This window comes from Vicugna pacos, chromosome 2 (assembly GCF_048564905.1).
Source record: "Vicugna pacos chromosome 2, VicPac4, whole genome shotgun sequence".
NCBI lineage: Eukaryota > Metazoa > Chordata > Mammalia > Artiodactyla > Camelidae > Vicugna > Vicugna pacos.
Window position 1 is genome coordinate 78,815,301 of NC_132988.1, and position 15,224 is coordinate 78,830,524.

At 39.7% G+C, this 15,224-nt stretch overlaps 1 long non-coding RNA gene across 1 annotated transcript in view; it reads left to right on the plus strand.

Annotated features, from left to right (window-relative positions):
- The first annotated feature begins 735 nt into the window (after positions 1 to 735).
- The window catches only part of LOC140700269 (uncharacterized), a 30,858-nt gene continuing 16,369 nt past the window's right edge, over positions 736 to 15,224 (plus strand). The window contains exon 1 of the long non-coding RNA XR_012078649.1: positions 736 to 865. This is a non-coding gene — a long non-coding RNA (uncharacterized lncRNA). The remainder of the gene's footprint in view (positions 866 to 15,224) is intronic.

A 15,224-nucleotide genomic window follows, 5' to 3' on the forward strand; every position in this document is an offset into this window, starting at 1 on the left:
GCTTCTCAAAGGGGGTTTCTCTGGAGTGTGTGGGACTATGCCAAGAGGTCTCAGGAGCCCCAGTAAAATGGCACATCTTCAAGGACACTTTAATACATTTTTATATTCAAATATATGTAATAGATTAGCAAGTACATATGGAGTTTTTAAGATAAACTGTAGGAGTTTAAAAAAATCTCACTAAGTACTTCCAAGTTGGTCTGTCACCATCCCTGGAAGAAGGCATTTCTTTGCTTTTATAGGCAAGTCCCCAGTTGTTAGCAAAGTTAGGAGATATGCAATTAGGCAGGCATGGTTGATACTTGGGTACTTTGTGACTGGTTTTTTTTTAATATCAACACATCAGTTTCCTATTTATGTTAAATCTATTTCTATTGCCTTTCTTCCATTTCTTTTTTGCTCATAAGGCCTTTCATGGGGAGATCAGAGATGGAGCCGTTACTGACCCTCCCAAGTCACTCCCCAACAAGGCCCCTTCTGCCTGGTGTCCTTTGGCCAATAAAACGAGACAGTTTGCTTCAGAAGCGAAGGAAAGCTCCATTCTTTGATCAGAGAATGGAGAGGTGCGTGCTCGCAGGCCAGAGCGCATGCTCCCCGGGACAGGCCGCGGGCGGGGCTGCTTTGCAGGGATCGGCTCAGCCGTGGGGAGGGGCGGCGTTCTCGATCCCCGTCTCACAGGGCAGTGCGGCTGCGCCACCCACGCGGGCTTCGCAGTGCTGGGCGCAGCGTCTCTGCACGCGGCCCCCGAGCTGAGGTGTCGGGCAGTTGTTTCGCACCAGGAACTCTGGGCTGAAGTGCCAGGTGCAGTCTCTGCACGCGGCCTATGAGCAAGCGAAACTAGACGAAGCACAAAGGAGAAAAAAAGGTCAGATTTTATTTTATTATCTAGATTCTATTCTTATTTCCTGGGAATTGTTAACGGGCTTTGCTGGTGACAAGTCCCCCTCCTGTCTTTTGTCCTGCTTCTCGTTCTCGAGGGGTGCTGAGGGGTGAAGGTTCGTCTTCTGTAACTATCTCCTGCTGAGTTTGGGCATCATCACAACTGCAGGTAGAGCAGCAGAACTTCTCCCCCGCTGCCTTTGCTGATGTTTGATTGTCCCCAGGCCTTGGCCCTAACTGTTCCTACCTCTGTGCAACCGCCATTTAAAGTTTTGTAGGTTCTAACCTTTTGGAGACAAAGGACCCAGACAAGTTAAGATACATGGCCCAAATATCAACAAAAGAACAACGGTCACATGTCAAGTTTTTCCTAAAGATGAAGGAATCGCGGACTTTTCCTGCAGGCAACTGTGAATGTGCCCGATGTGAAGGCTCACTGCCTCGGCTGAATCTCCCTGGTCATACTCAAGTTGTTTTCCAAAGAGAAGCTTCAGGTCAGAGAGATGTTCACATGAGTAGTTAAGGGGGTCCGTTGCCCCAGGTTGTCTCTCAGGAGGTTGGAGCTCGGGGGTCCTCTTCACTTGAGTGTGAGGTCCCCATGGAGTGATGCCTGCAGCTTCAGGGCAGCATGGCTGGTTAGGATCAGCAAGTGGGGTCTGTTCCACTTAGGAGTGAGCTGATGCTGAGGGTTGCCAAGGGTTTTCAGGTGTTTAGGTTTTTTCTCTTCTGGCTGGAAGGGACTGAGGGCCAGGTTGGTAGGAGTGGGCAGGACCTGGTCGCCATATTCTGTGAGAGCTTGCATGATTTCTCCTTCACGGAGACCATACTTGAGTTGTTTCATTTCAAGGGGTTAAGGTGTCCCTTCTCTTGGGCTGGGGGAATGGGTCTACCATACATGAGTTTAAACACACTTTAACTTATCTCTGGGGTCTAACTGTGTGTCGGGCAGAGAATCTTGCTCCAGTTTTCGACATAGCTTGGCTAAGGCCCATTTCAAGGTCTGATCGAATCTGTCTATTTTTCCCTATGATTGGTGTCTCCAGGCTGAGTGCAAAGTCCATTTTAATTCTCTGCAATAAGCATACTTCTTTCCTTTCAAATAGCCTCTATGTGTGTAGGATCCATACTGCAAATCTGTGTGAGTATTTAAGATCTTCCCTGGCCCAAGCTCTAAGGCTCAGGTGAGGGCTATTAGCACTGCTTTGGGGGCAGAAGTTCCTGGGGGTAGGCGTCTTGCTCCCAGGAATTGGGCCAGGGAGGTCAATGAGTATCTCACAAGTCCTTTTCCCTCTTTCGTAAAGCTGCTTGCTTCCTTTAACCACCTCTCTTCAGCATTTAAGACTTCCCAAGTAGGGATAACTGGAATAGATCATATCTCTGGTTTCTATACACTCATGCTTCAGGGGTCTCATTTCTGTAAATAGCCGGGTGGCGGGATTTAGCATGTGACAGTTTTACATGGTAGCCACTGGGTTGTCCAAAAGCATGGCCTGAACTTCAATCAACTTTCCAGTGGATAATCATTCTGTTCTGTTAAAACTTGCTGAAGCCCCAACCTGGTGTGGAGTCCGTGTACTGACTGATTGACCAGATGTTAGCTCTTCAGCCCCCTTTAGCAGGGTTGTGGTAGCTGCGATTGCCAGTAGGTAAGGAGGCCACTCCCTGGCAGTTTGACCTAATTGTTTAGAGAGGTAAGCAATCACCTGGGTAAGGGTTCCAGTTTTTGAGCTAATAGCCCAAGGGTGATTCCCTCCTCTCAGGATTGTAAAAGTCAAAGGGTTTAGTTAAATCTGTGAGGGCCAGGGAGGGGCCTGAAGTAATTGCTTTTTCAATTCCTGAAAGGACCATCCTTATTCTGAATTCTATTCAAAAGGCTCATCAGCCTTTTCTCTCACCTTTCGACAATGAGGCCTCGCTATTAGGCTGTAGTTCGGAATCCAAATGCAGCAAAGCCAGGCCATCCCCAGAAAACCCCTAGGCTGTCTTATAGGAGAAATACAGTGGTGATTTTCTGTATAGGAATATAGATAATCCAGAAAAATACCCTAACTAGATCTAACAAAGCAGGACTTGACAATGGTGATGATGATGATGATAAGAATTTATCACAAGTATAAACAACATCACCACCATTATCACTATGGCTAGAATCCCAACACCTCAGTAGACACTGTTCTTTGAATTGCTTTATGCCCTATATATTGTTTACCTATGTCTTTATTGGAAAAAAGAAACCTATTGAAAATAAAAACAGGGGAAAAAAACAAAAGAACATTTTTAAAGATTATCAGGACTTACCTGAAACCAAAAGATCATCCCCTACATTCCAAAAGTTCTACATTCAAAATCTACCACATGGATGCCAGTCTAGCCTGGTCAGTAGGATGCCAGTCACCATGTAAACTAAAGGTCATGTGAGAAACATGAAAGAATGAGGGATTTGGAACTAAAAGTAATGGATTGAAAATACCAGCTCAACTATTTACTGGCTCTTGTTCTCACTGAACCTTCGTTATTCATCTTTAAAATGGGAATGATAGTAATCTCCACCTACACGGATGCCAACTGTGGCACATGGAGGTGGAAGAGCTTAGTAAACTGTAGCAGCCTGACTGTTAGTTGTTGTTGCTATTATTATAAGGACACTTTCACGGTAAAATGTTTCAAAGTCATGTAATCCTTACGTTCAGAATGTTTTTCTTAAAACGTACCTAAATTTCTCCTGTTAAAGTCCACTCTTCTTAGTGAAAATAAGTGGATCCATTCAACATCACTCATGGAACATCCACACAAAAATCACAGGCTAATGCTGGAAGGGAACCGGGCAATCAGTCCAGCCTTTTCATTTCACACTAGAGGAAATGACTGTCCATGGTGTTGAATCATTGGTCAAGAGGAAACAGCCAGTAGGGTGAGAGCCTGAACTGAAACTTAAGTCTCTGGACTCCAGGTCAAGGTCCACATATTATCTAAAAAAGAAAAAAAATGCCATAATCAAAAGTAATCAAGACACCCTAGCTCCACATTATTGTTTATCAGACTGTGATCATTTTGTGTCTCTCTTGAAATACAAGTTCCTCAAGATGTTAATACATGTTATAAATAAAAGGGTTCTGGAGCTAAATTTATGAAACATTAAACAGGATCATTAACAGAGACTTCTGAAAGCTTTGTACCGATATACTGTTGACTATCAGAGAGCAGGATTTCCCAAAAACAAGTGACCGCAGGGCTCTTACTTGAGGACACAGACCCCAGAGCCAGGTGGCCGCTGTTCACGTGATACCTCTGGGAACTGCCACCTTGGACAGATTAATTTAATCATTTTGTGCCTCGGGTTCTGCATCTGAAAAGTTGAAGTAATGAAGTACCTACCTTATGCATTGCTAGGAAGATTCAAAGAGTTAACAAACGTGAAGTGTTTGAAACAGTACCTGGCTGCTAGTAAACACTAGAAAAGTATGTGCTATTGTTTTATCATATTGTTGTTGTTGTATTGTCGCTATTGTTATTCCAATGGTTATTTTAGAGGACTGCATGCTGACATCTCTGTGATCTAGATCACATGTAGCAACTTGAGAAACTGTTTAAGGTCAGTCAGTGATTACCCAACCTGATGGATCATCAAAGGACAGATTGCCAGCCCTCACACCTGAGATTCTGATGTAACTGATCTACAGTGGGGCCAAGGAATTTGCATTAATTTTAAAAGCACCTCAGATGATTCTGATGATCACTCAGGTTTGGGATCCACTAATTATAACAATGCTATTTCTGTACACTTCTCACTTATGGCCTGTATTTCAAAACTCTAGGAAATGTCTTCCCCTCAACCATGTGCAAACTTTGGAGACTTAAGGATTCAGGAGAGACAGACTAGAAGCCCAGCATATCCAGTGGACTTGTCTGTGGTGCCACTGAGCCAATTTGTCTATTAACAAACCACTTAAGTGTCGTAGTTGTTTACAAGGCAGCTAATAGGGAAATTTGGGTGAGGACTTCCAAAAGGGTTAGCCTGTCACAGTATAGAAAAGTACAGAGACGGGAAAAAAAAAAAAAAGAATGAATGCATTTTACTGTTTGGAGACAGGGCAGTCTCCCTGCTGTACGTGTTACGACATTTTGCAATCCCGACAGCAGCAAGTGATAGTGACTTTCCCCACAGTCTCACTCACACAACAAGGCTCATTCTCCTTTGGATTTTTGCCTGTCAAGATGAAATGTGGCATGTCACTGTGAACGACAATAACTGCAACCATATCAGTAAACAAAGAATGCTGAAACCAAGTCATCAGCGGCTGCTACCACCCCCCAGTGAGGACAGACCTGCAGCCCAGCCTCTGCAGCCACTCACAATGGTGCACTCTGAGGGGACTCAGAATAAGAAAGGACAGGATACTGGTCCTAGACAGCTAGGAGCTTGTCAAAGGAATGAATTCAATGAGCCCAAATGTTTGCTTCCTCCCATACATAGAAAAGCATTGAATTCTTTAACTTGAGATGCCTGGCTTTCTTTAGATAACAAGTCATCTTTTATTATTTCAACTACCTGGTCTTTGTTGTAAAGCTCCTATATATCCTAGCTCCTCCCCAACCTCTTTGGAGCAGTCCCTCAGAGCCATCTGAGAGGCTGTCATCCTGGCTCGAGTCCTCTCACCATATAAAACATGACTCTCGACTTTCAGGCTGCACATTTATTTCAGTCGACATCAGTATAGTTTTAATTTGCATGGTCCTCACTTGCATGTTCTCTTCATAGGTTTAGGGACATTTATATTTGCTTTTCTGTAAACTATACAGCTTTGCATTACAAAAATTTGCTTTACACCACTTTGCTATTAGGAAAGACCTCCATTAGCACCTGTTTCCACTAACCAAAAGAAATCCCAGGAGGATTTTCCCTTTTACAAAAAAAGGCGGCAAAAATAGCATTCAGAGTTTGTTTTGCAGCCAGCCATTGTAGAGGCAGCGTGCACCCCTGGCCAGAGTGGCACCGCCAAGCTCTTTCCCTGGGAACTACACTCAGCATCAGCCATTACAGCTTTGAACTGTGTCCATGAGCATCTGTGCTTTATCTCAATTTATATTGTCCATCCATCAGAAAGCTATGCTCTAAAATCATTGCTTCTTCACTTTACATCATTTTGGCTTACTTACAAAAGGTATCGTATTTTTTTTAATGTTTCATAGGAATGCTCTACTTTCAGATAGCGAGGGAAACCTGTATTTCCTTTTTTGGGAGTGTAAGCTGTTTCATCGAAGTTCATAAACCACTGAAAGAGTTAGAGGAAATAAAACAAAGTGTACCCATTTCCATGATCACGTGCCCTTCCTGTTGCTAAAGAAACCACAAGGTACCAAGGAGATTAGCCATTTCTAACTGGGATAGAACAGGCTGCTCCCTGGTTCATGCCAAGAACACCAATCAGATTTTCTTCATCATTTAAACTAAAACATTGTGTTAAATCCCCTTGTTTGGAAAAGTAGGAGATTTAGACTCCACCTTTAAGGAGTCTATGTTATCTGTCATCCTTTTAATGGGGGTAAATAGATTGACTTGAACATGTTACCTTTTTCCACATGTCAACAAAGCAAAATGTCTAAATGCTTCAAAAGATTGGTTTCACACCATTATATTCTGTAAACTGAATAGGGCTATTTAACATGTTGTGGAAATTAAATTGATTGTGGTCTTTAGCCACTGACTTGATTAAAATTACTGTAATTCAAAAAATATTATCTATCTGCTAAGCATAATATAGTTGTAAAGTTTGAAAATAATTGCCCTTGTTTAATTATATTATGTTAATTATTTTGCTAATTACATTGCCCAGCAAAGTGAATATTTAGTTGTTAAACTTTATGAAGGAGCATGTGTCACTTTAAAGCATAATTGGATTTGAACCCAATGTGGAAGAAGATGCTAGTTTCAGGGGATATGAAATTACTTTATCTTCTTTGGAGCTTACTAACTAGAAGGTACTTGAAAGTTATTGTATTGATTATAATACCATAAATAACTGTAAAATAATGGATTTTTTTTTCCTGGGCGCACACATATTTTTTCTCTTTTATTCCTAATGCATGGGTAAGCAAAAAGGATACTTCCATCCAGCTACTTACTCCATGTGGGCTCTCATCCAATAAAAGGGACATAGACACTAAAGAATGATCATACAAAACACTAAATATATCATTTCCCATTAGCACAGCACACATCCTATTCCTGGTAGTGGAAATTAGGCCAGGCTAATGTGAGAACCCAATAATGAGAGCATAAAAATTAATACGCAGCTCTAAGATGAGTTTCCAGTTTCCAAGAATCAACCTAATTCTCTTTTTAATATGCTAACTGGTAGAAGAAGCTAGGGAGCTTTTGGTGAAAGAAGAAAGAATAGCGTGATATTAATTTTATGTGTCAACTTGGCTAGTCCACAGTACCCAGATATTTGGTCAAATATTATTCTAGATGTTTCTGTGAAGGTATTTTCCAAATGAGATTAACATTTAAATCTGTACACTTTGATTGAAGTAGATCATGCTCCCTAATGTGGGTGGGCCTCATCCAGTCAGTGGAAGGTCTTAATTTTAAAAAAGATTGACCTTTGCCAAAGAGGGAATTCTGCCAGCAAACTGCTTTTGGACTTGAATTGCTGCATAAGGTCTCCCCCAGGTCTCCAGTCTGCCAGCCAACCCTGCAGATTTTGAACTTGCTAGCCCCCACAACTACATGAGCCAGTTCCTTTCAGTAAATCTCTCTCTCTTTTCCTCTCTCTATATCTACATATCCAAATCTATCCGTCCGGCTCTCTTTCTCAGGAGAACCCTGACTCATACAAATGGTAAAGGGTTTGCAAGTAACATTTGGAAGTAAGAATATGGGAGGAAGTAAAGAAGGAGCCTAAGAGGGAAGCAGTGACTCACTAAGTAGCTAATGGATCTGTAATGAGTTGGGCAACCAAACGCAGACTGGCTGAGGCACCTCCTGGCTGGGACGCAAGGCTTTACACTCAGACCAAACCACTCATCTACCCTGCAGCCAGCACGCAGTAGTGAGAGCTCAGGGTGACTCAGCCGTGTTTGCAGCAAAGGTTTGAACTCTTCCAAATTGTTCCTGCTTTGTTTCTTGAATGTACTCAATTGTAGGGGAGGAAAAGTGATTTTCCCTCTAGGTTCTTGGCTGAGACCTTTCTCTACTAAAAAGATTAACCCGAAGAAAAACTAATTAATACACATGGGAGTTCCAACAAAGTTATGAGATTCAAAGAAGTGACTACAGTAGAAAGCTTTTATTGCCTTTTAGACAAAGAAACAATAAATTTGTGAAGAATTAATAAGACAAAGGGATGTGAGCTAGTGGTAGTAGAATGGTGAAGAAGTAACGGGGTTTGTTATATAAACCTATATGAGTCTTCTTGGCCCTGAATTCCCTATCTTTGGTGATAAGGATATCTTCCACCCTCCTGGTACCTTTCAGGTGGGGGATTTATCTCCTGCTTTCAGGAAGATAAAAGAGAGCCTGAGTGTTCTTGCACCGGCTATTTCTCAAGTACCTTTAATTCAAAATAATCCATATGCCAAAGTGGCCTGATTTGGAGTGACATATTCTGAATCCCTACACAAGTCAGCCTCTGGTTCCAGCCCTGCCTGCCACCTCTTCTCCCATCATCATCATCATCCCTACCACCTGATGACAGATTTGGTTTCTCCAGCTTTACCCTTGGTGATTTTCCATGGATGTGATGTTACGTGTGTCCTCTGACTTTATCCACTCTTGACATTTCTCCAAACAGGTCCCAATCTCCAGCCCCATCCCTAGGAGGTTGACCATTCATTGAGAGACTCAGATTTGCTCACTTAATCTTAGCAGCAGGGTCTTTCTTCAGTGTAGGCTGATGAAGCCCTCTCAGTCCTGGGTGCTCATTTTTTTCTTTAATAATATGTGTAGAGATTTTATAAAGGAAGCAAAGATATTACTTGTAAATAGCTAAACTGACAAGAGAATATTACTAAAATAGAACTTACTAGACAGCTAACTAATGTATATAAAACTTAGAAAGTATAACATGACTATAGTTTATCTCCATTTTATGGATAATAACATTGAGGCTCAGTTTTCTCCAAGAGATTTGTCCAAAATATCACAGCTAGGTTCTAAATCTACATTGGCTATCAGATTTCTGAACTGATATCTTAACCACTACAGAAAACTATTTCCTAAGACTCTATGAAAGAATAGGGTACAAAAACGAAAAACAAACAAAAAACTCGTTATGCTAGAGAACTGGGAATTTGGTATCCTTATGAGTTTTTATGAATGACTCATGGAGGATGTGTTTTATTGTTCAGAATACATAGCTATTTACTAGTAACTGGTAAGATCAGAAAAGCAAAAGCGAGCACTTCTCTGTAAGGAACTGTTGCCGCTAAGTGTTTAAATGCACTCAGAGTCACTTGATGATTATATGAATCACATGATTCAGTGTAGTTATTTCTCAAAGTAGTTTCTGAGAAACAGCAATCCTGAGAGGTTCCCCTTTTCAACAGAATTCTAGGGTTAAATACATTTGGAAAATATTTCATATTCTATGCACTTCAGCATGCAAGTGACTTTGAGAAGCGTTATGATAAAGATAGGTCTGTCACTGTTAACCCAACATATCCCAAATGTATCTAACCATGGAACACTTTTCTCTTGTAACACTTAATAGTCTTTAGGATTCGTATCCTTGAAGCACATTTTGGAAGGTGTCATTTTATAATAAGGAAGGAAACAGAAGTAACACTTACTGAGCATTGTTATTCATGTTACTTAAGCCTCATAAGAACACCGTGAGTGGTAATTACTGGACTTTCGGCCACTCATTTCTGTTTGAGATTTCAACTGAGGCAATGCCTTCCCCATTTGAGTGCTATACGTAGCACTGTAAGCTGATTATGAAAACGTTTGTTTTAACTGCAGTTCAGGTCATTGAATTATCGAAAGGTTTGGAGACTTCTAAGGCAATTCAAAGAAATTTTACAGTGTCTTCAAACAAAGCTACAGAACAGCAGGTGGAAGACTCAGAGCCCTGAGGCTGATGTTGGTGGCTTTTGTGGGTCCCAACAAGTGGATTTTTTCTTTATAGAGAGCCTTTGGCTGTCTCATTCTCACACCCCTACGTTAAGCTTTCCTCCCCCTGAAGCTTCTGCTTTCTCTCCTTTCCTTCAAAATCAAACTTCTAAGAATACTCTCCACTCACTGTCCTCTTTTGTTATCTTCTCTCCTCAACCCACTGCAGTCTGACTTCTGCTTTAAACAATAATTTAGTGTGACAAGAGTCCCCCATAATCTCCTAAAGTGATATCTATAAAAGACATTTTAAAGCTTTTTAATGTGAGATATCACAAACATACATAAAATGACCAAGTATAATGTACCCATCCCCCAGTTTCAACAATTACCTATTCTTGGCCAAGTATGTCTCATCAATACTACCATTTCTTCTCCTCTTATAGTACTTTGAAGCAAATCCCAGAAATCATGTCATTTCATCCTTAAATATTTCAGTTCCTATCTCTAAAATATTTTTTTTAAAAACACTTTTTAAAAAGCATAACCACAACATTAATGGCCACCTTCTTTTTCCTTTCTCACACAGTCTCTATGCATCATTTAATAACACTGACATTTCCTTTCTTCTTGAAACCTCCTCTCTTCCTTGTCAAATCTTTCTCCTGGTTATTTTATTTCTCCTGATGCCCCACCTTCCTCTCTGGCAACTTTTCCTCTACCAGTATCACTTCTTTTTCTCTGGCCAACTTTCGAATAGTAGTCCTCCCCTCTCCCATTAGTACTGTCCTAGGCTCTCTTATCTTTTTTTTTTTTTAAACTTTGTACTAGGATTTCTCAAGTTTAATGTGCACACAAATCACCTGGGGCTCTGTTAAACTGTAGATTCTAGTTCATTAGGTCCTCTGTAGGGACTGAGATTCCGCATTTCAGAAAACTTCCAGATTACAGCTTTGATGCTGATTGTACTAGTTATCTATTCCTGCATACAAAGTACTTCAAAATTTAGCAGCTGAACACAGCAATTGTATTGTTTCACACAATTTCTGAAAGGTCAGAAAACCTGGGAGCTGGATGGTTTGGGCTCAGGGTCTCATGTGACACTGTTGGCAAAATGTTGGCAAGGGCTGTAGTTATCTCAGGTTCAATTAGGGGATCACCTGCTTCAAGTACAGCTCACCCACACGACTGTTGAAAGGAGTTCTCTGTTCCTATTCATTGGGTAATTTCAATATCCTTGGTATGTGGAAGCTGACTCTTCACAGAGCTAGTGATTCAAGAGAATAAAAGAAAAACCACAGTGTCCTCTATGACCCAACCTCAGAAGTCACACTGTCATTTATATGACATCCTGCTACTACAAGTCAGCCTTATTTAGAGTGGGAGGGGACCACAAAAGTTCATGAATACCTGGAGGTTGGGGCCATCTTGGATGCCAGCTTTCACAGGGGTGTATGGACTGTGTTTGGAGGAACAAGACTTCACACAATGTCCTTGGAGGACTTTGTTATTGTTACTTCCATGGCATCAGACTTTACTTATATATAAATAAACCCTAATTTTTTTATCACATTTTTTTCCTGAGTTCCACACCTATATATCTATCAAATGGAGCATATCTCACTATTTGAGTAGTATCTCAAAATCAGTATGCTCCAAAATGAACTCATTTCTGCTGTCAAACATACTCTTCCAAGTTCTTGATCTTTCAGGATAAGATGTGATATCAGAACCTACACAGGTGTTCAAGGAAAGGATATGAGAGTCAATGACCCCTCTGTCACTTTCATATATGTAATCAGTTCCCAAGTCCTGCATCTTTTGCCTTCTAAATATTGTTCTTCCTCACCAACCTCGCTGCTCCTACCTTAGAAATGGACTCTCCTGCATATTGGCCTTTTGAGTGATGAGGAGTTGAACCAACCTCATCCTGTTACAGATTTTCTGGTGATCCAGCCAGGAGTGGTGTCCCCTGCAGTGTCTGGTCTTCCTTCACTCAGAATTCCCTGTAGTGGAGCAGCTGGCTAAGGCAGCACACCAGGACCTGCCCATTCATTGTCTGGACAAAAGGTTACAACAACCCAGGGGTGCTAGCTGCTCATAGTTAGCCAACACCAGAGCAATGATTTTCCGGATGGTTCCAAGCAGCTGCCAAGACTCTGTTTTGCCTCAGGAAGCCTCACTTTTCTCCCTGCCTGGCACCAGCTGCTACTTTTGCTTCTGAAGTTGGTGAGAAAGAAACATGTGTTTGGGAAAGGAACTACTGAGCTCTACAGTCAGATTAGTCCACCAGTGTACATGCTGGGACTCCTGTTTTCCTAACATCTGAGGCTTTTTTTTTTTTTTTTTAATTTTTGTCATTTGGACCCTTTGGGGTCACTTTGTGCTACCACAAGCTAGGAAAAGGACACATAAGTACCCGTACTTTATTACCATACCGTATATAAGGATGTATAAGGTCCTTCCTGTGTTTGGGTTAAGGTACCTTGCTCAGTTTTTTTGGTTTAGATGTTTTTGCAGCTGTCAATTTGGGAAGATCAATGTCTATACCAGCAAAAAGCCCAGTGGGCCAGATATTAACAGATTGGACTGACTATAGCTATGATAAAATGGCTATACCAACTCCATCCCTGAAAACAGCCCCCTTGGGTATATTCTTTGAAACAGGGTTGCTTTTAGCTGTGAATCCATGAAACATAAAAAGATGATTTTTTTTTTTAATAACACTGAGTGGTCACAATATACCTTAGACACCAGAAAAAAATGGCCAGGATGGAGGTTTTTTTGTTTTTCTTTTTAATTCCAAAACTGGTCTTTTTGCATATGGAGTTAGGGAAAACTGGATTGATAAAATGTTTTTTATCAATATCCTAATCCTAAGAGTGCAAAAGTATACTTGCGAAAAAGCTTGAAGTTATAACTCTTAACATGTCCTTGAAATTCAAACATGGTCCACTTTGCCTGAAACTACTGCCTTGGCTCGATTAGTAGAAACTAAACTGAAGAGGGAAAAAAAGAGGAAAAGAGGAGTTTTTAAACTCAAGTGAGTACATTTAACTTATTCCAACTCTTATTTATAGACTAATGAGTTTTATACTGTATTGTATGATTCATAACTAAGTTTTAGAATGAAGCTGAGATCTCTGTAAAAAAATCTCTATAAAAATTAACTGGCAAATGAGCTCTATTTAATTGGCTTAAAGGAAAGTAAGCACTTACAAATCAAATATTTCTACATACAACAGAAACTAACCCAAATGAATTTCAGATTCACATGCTCTGGGGAATATTTAATATTAAATTAATATCTTGTATTAAAGTTAGATTAAGTTTGGTTTAATACAGATATGCCTTTAGAGTTATCAATATTAAGTACAATACTTTTATTGTACCTAGGTTTACTGAAAGTCAATAAGTTCATGTTATATCTGTTGCAAAAATTGTCAGTAAGAAAAATTAACTTCGTATAATGATTTTTCATAAGTAATGAAATAGAGATAAATGGGATTAAAAGCTTTTTAGGTGAACGTTTTGGGAATAATTATGTTTTAGGAATGTCTTCTTAAAAGTTGTTTTCCCAGATTTTTGGTAACTTGAAACTTTAGAGTTTTGCTAAATTAAGGTCTAGATCATTTTTGAATAAGATAAAATACGGGAACATTGACTGCTGGACAAGTCTAAGTTTACCTACTTTTATCTTATGAAAGAAAAACTAAAGATGTTGGGTTTATTAGACCTATGTCTTGTATCACATTGAAAAAAGAAATTAAGTATGAGAAATGGATGTTTTTAGAGGTTATGGAATATATTCATTAGTTTGCCAGTCAGGAAATACTGGTGTGACAGTTTACAATTGCTTGCTTCCTGGTTTTTGTTAGAGATTGCCTTTTTTTTAAGGGTTAAACATTATAATACACATGTAATTAAAAGCTACTGGAAGTAATAAGGGCAACATTTCAATGCTCAAGGAAAGTGGGATGAATGTTTTCAGTAAAACAAGGCATGAAGAATGGAAATACATTTGTTGGAAAAATGAAGGGCAATTTTGTCCTAGGGCTGGTTGTTTATGGACAGAAAAAGAAGGGATGAATTAATCTGAATATAGAAAGTGATGGTAGGTTTGTGGAAAAGGAGTCTTGAGAAAAGTCTTGGAGCATGGTCAAGATTGGCTAAGATTAAATTGAATTTAATTAAGTAAATAAATTTTGTTATTAAAAGTAAGCTAGTGCAAGAGTTTGGCTTACTCTCTGTCTGCTTGGGAAAACAAAGTTTTCTTGAAATGCTCCCTTTTTCCCCCACAACTTAATTTTTCCCACAGTCCAAGGAGTAGGTAGAGTCCGTTTCTTCTGAAGACTCTCTCTTCGGCTTTCAGACGGTCACTTCCCCACTGTGTCCACATGTGATCTTTCCTCTGTGTTTGTACATTTTCTTGTGAATTTCTTGTTGACCTAAAACAAATAGTCTGCCAGATATTGGTCCTTTTGATAACAGACTGTGTGATATTTTTTGCCTTTAAGTGATCTGTATTTGCTTTTGAAATCTTTTGCCATATGGTTAAGTGAATAAGTATTTTCACAGTGACCTATGATCCTATTTGACCGAATGTTTTAAAACTTTTTTGATGTTTTTGACAAACTTCCCAAGTATCAAATTCTAATTAAGTTCTCTTCGTCTCTGGCTAATTTTGGGTGTACCTCAGAGGGCTGCAAAGTATCTCAGAAAAAAATACCAAATTAATTAAGATTATTTGGTAGGTTAAATTACATGGGAAGCATTGTCAAATAATAGTGACAAACATTCTTAGATTATAGTGTATGGATAAATGTCATTAAAATAAGCATTCTAGGACTCATGAAGTTACTAAAATTTGGATATGTTCTGGTATAATGTTATCTGTCATAATTCTAGTATTATCTTAAAATACACAGGAACTTGGTTAAGTTTCTCTATGGTTTCATAAAACTGTTAACAAAAAGGACTAATTACACAGGACTTAGTGAACTGATAAATATGGTTATACATTTTTGGGTTTTGTCTGAAATATTACTGGCTTTTAATCTGTGTTTTCCAGATATAAGGAATTCTTTCCCCTTAAGCTAATTATGATTTATAACAATTTGGCAAATTATACCTTTATAAGCAGAATTAAAACATTTACCTTTTCCCTCTACCTGATCCCTCCAGAAATTACAAACTCTTAGGTTCCTGACAGCCTTATTAGATAAATAGGAAAGACTGCCTCCTGCAAGTGCAGGAATCATGACATTTTGGGAATATCTAGAAAAGAGAAATC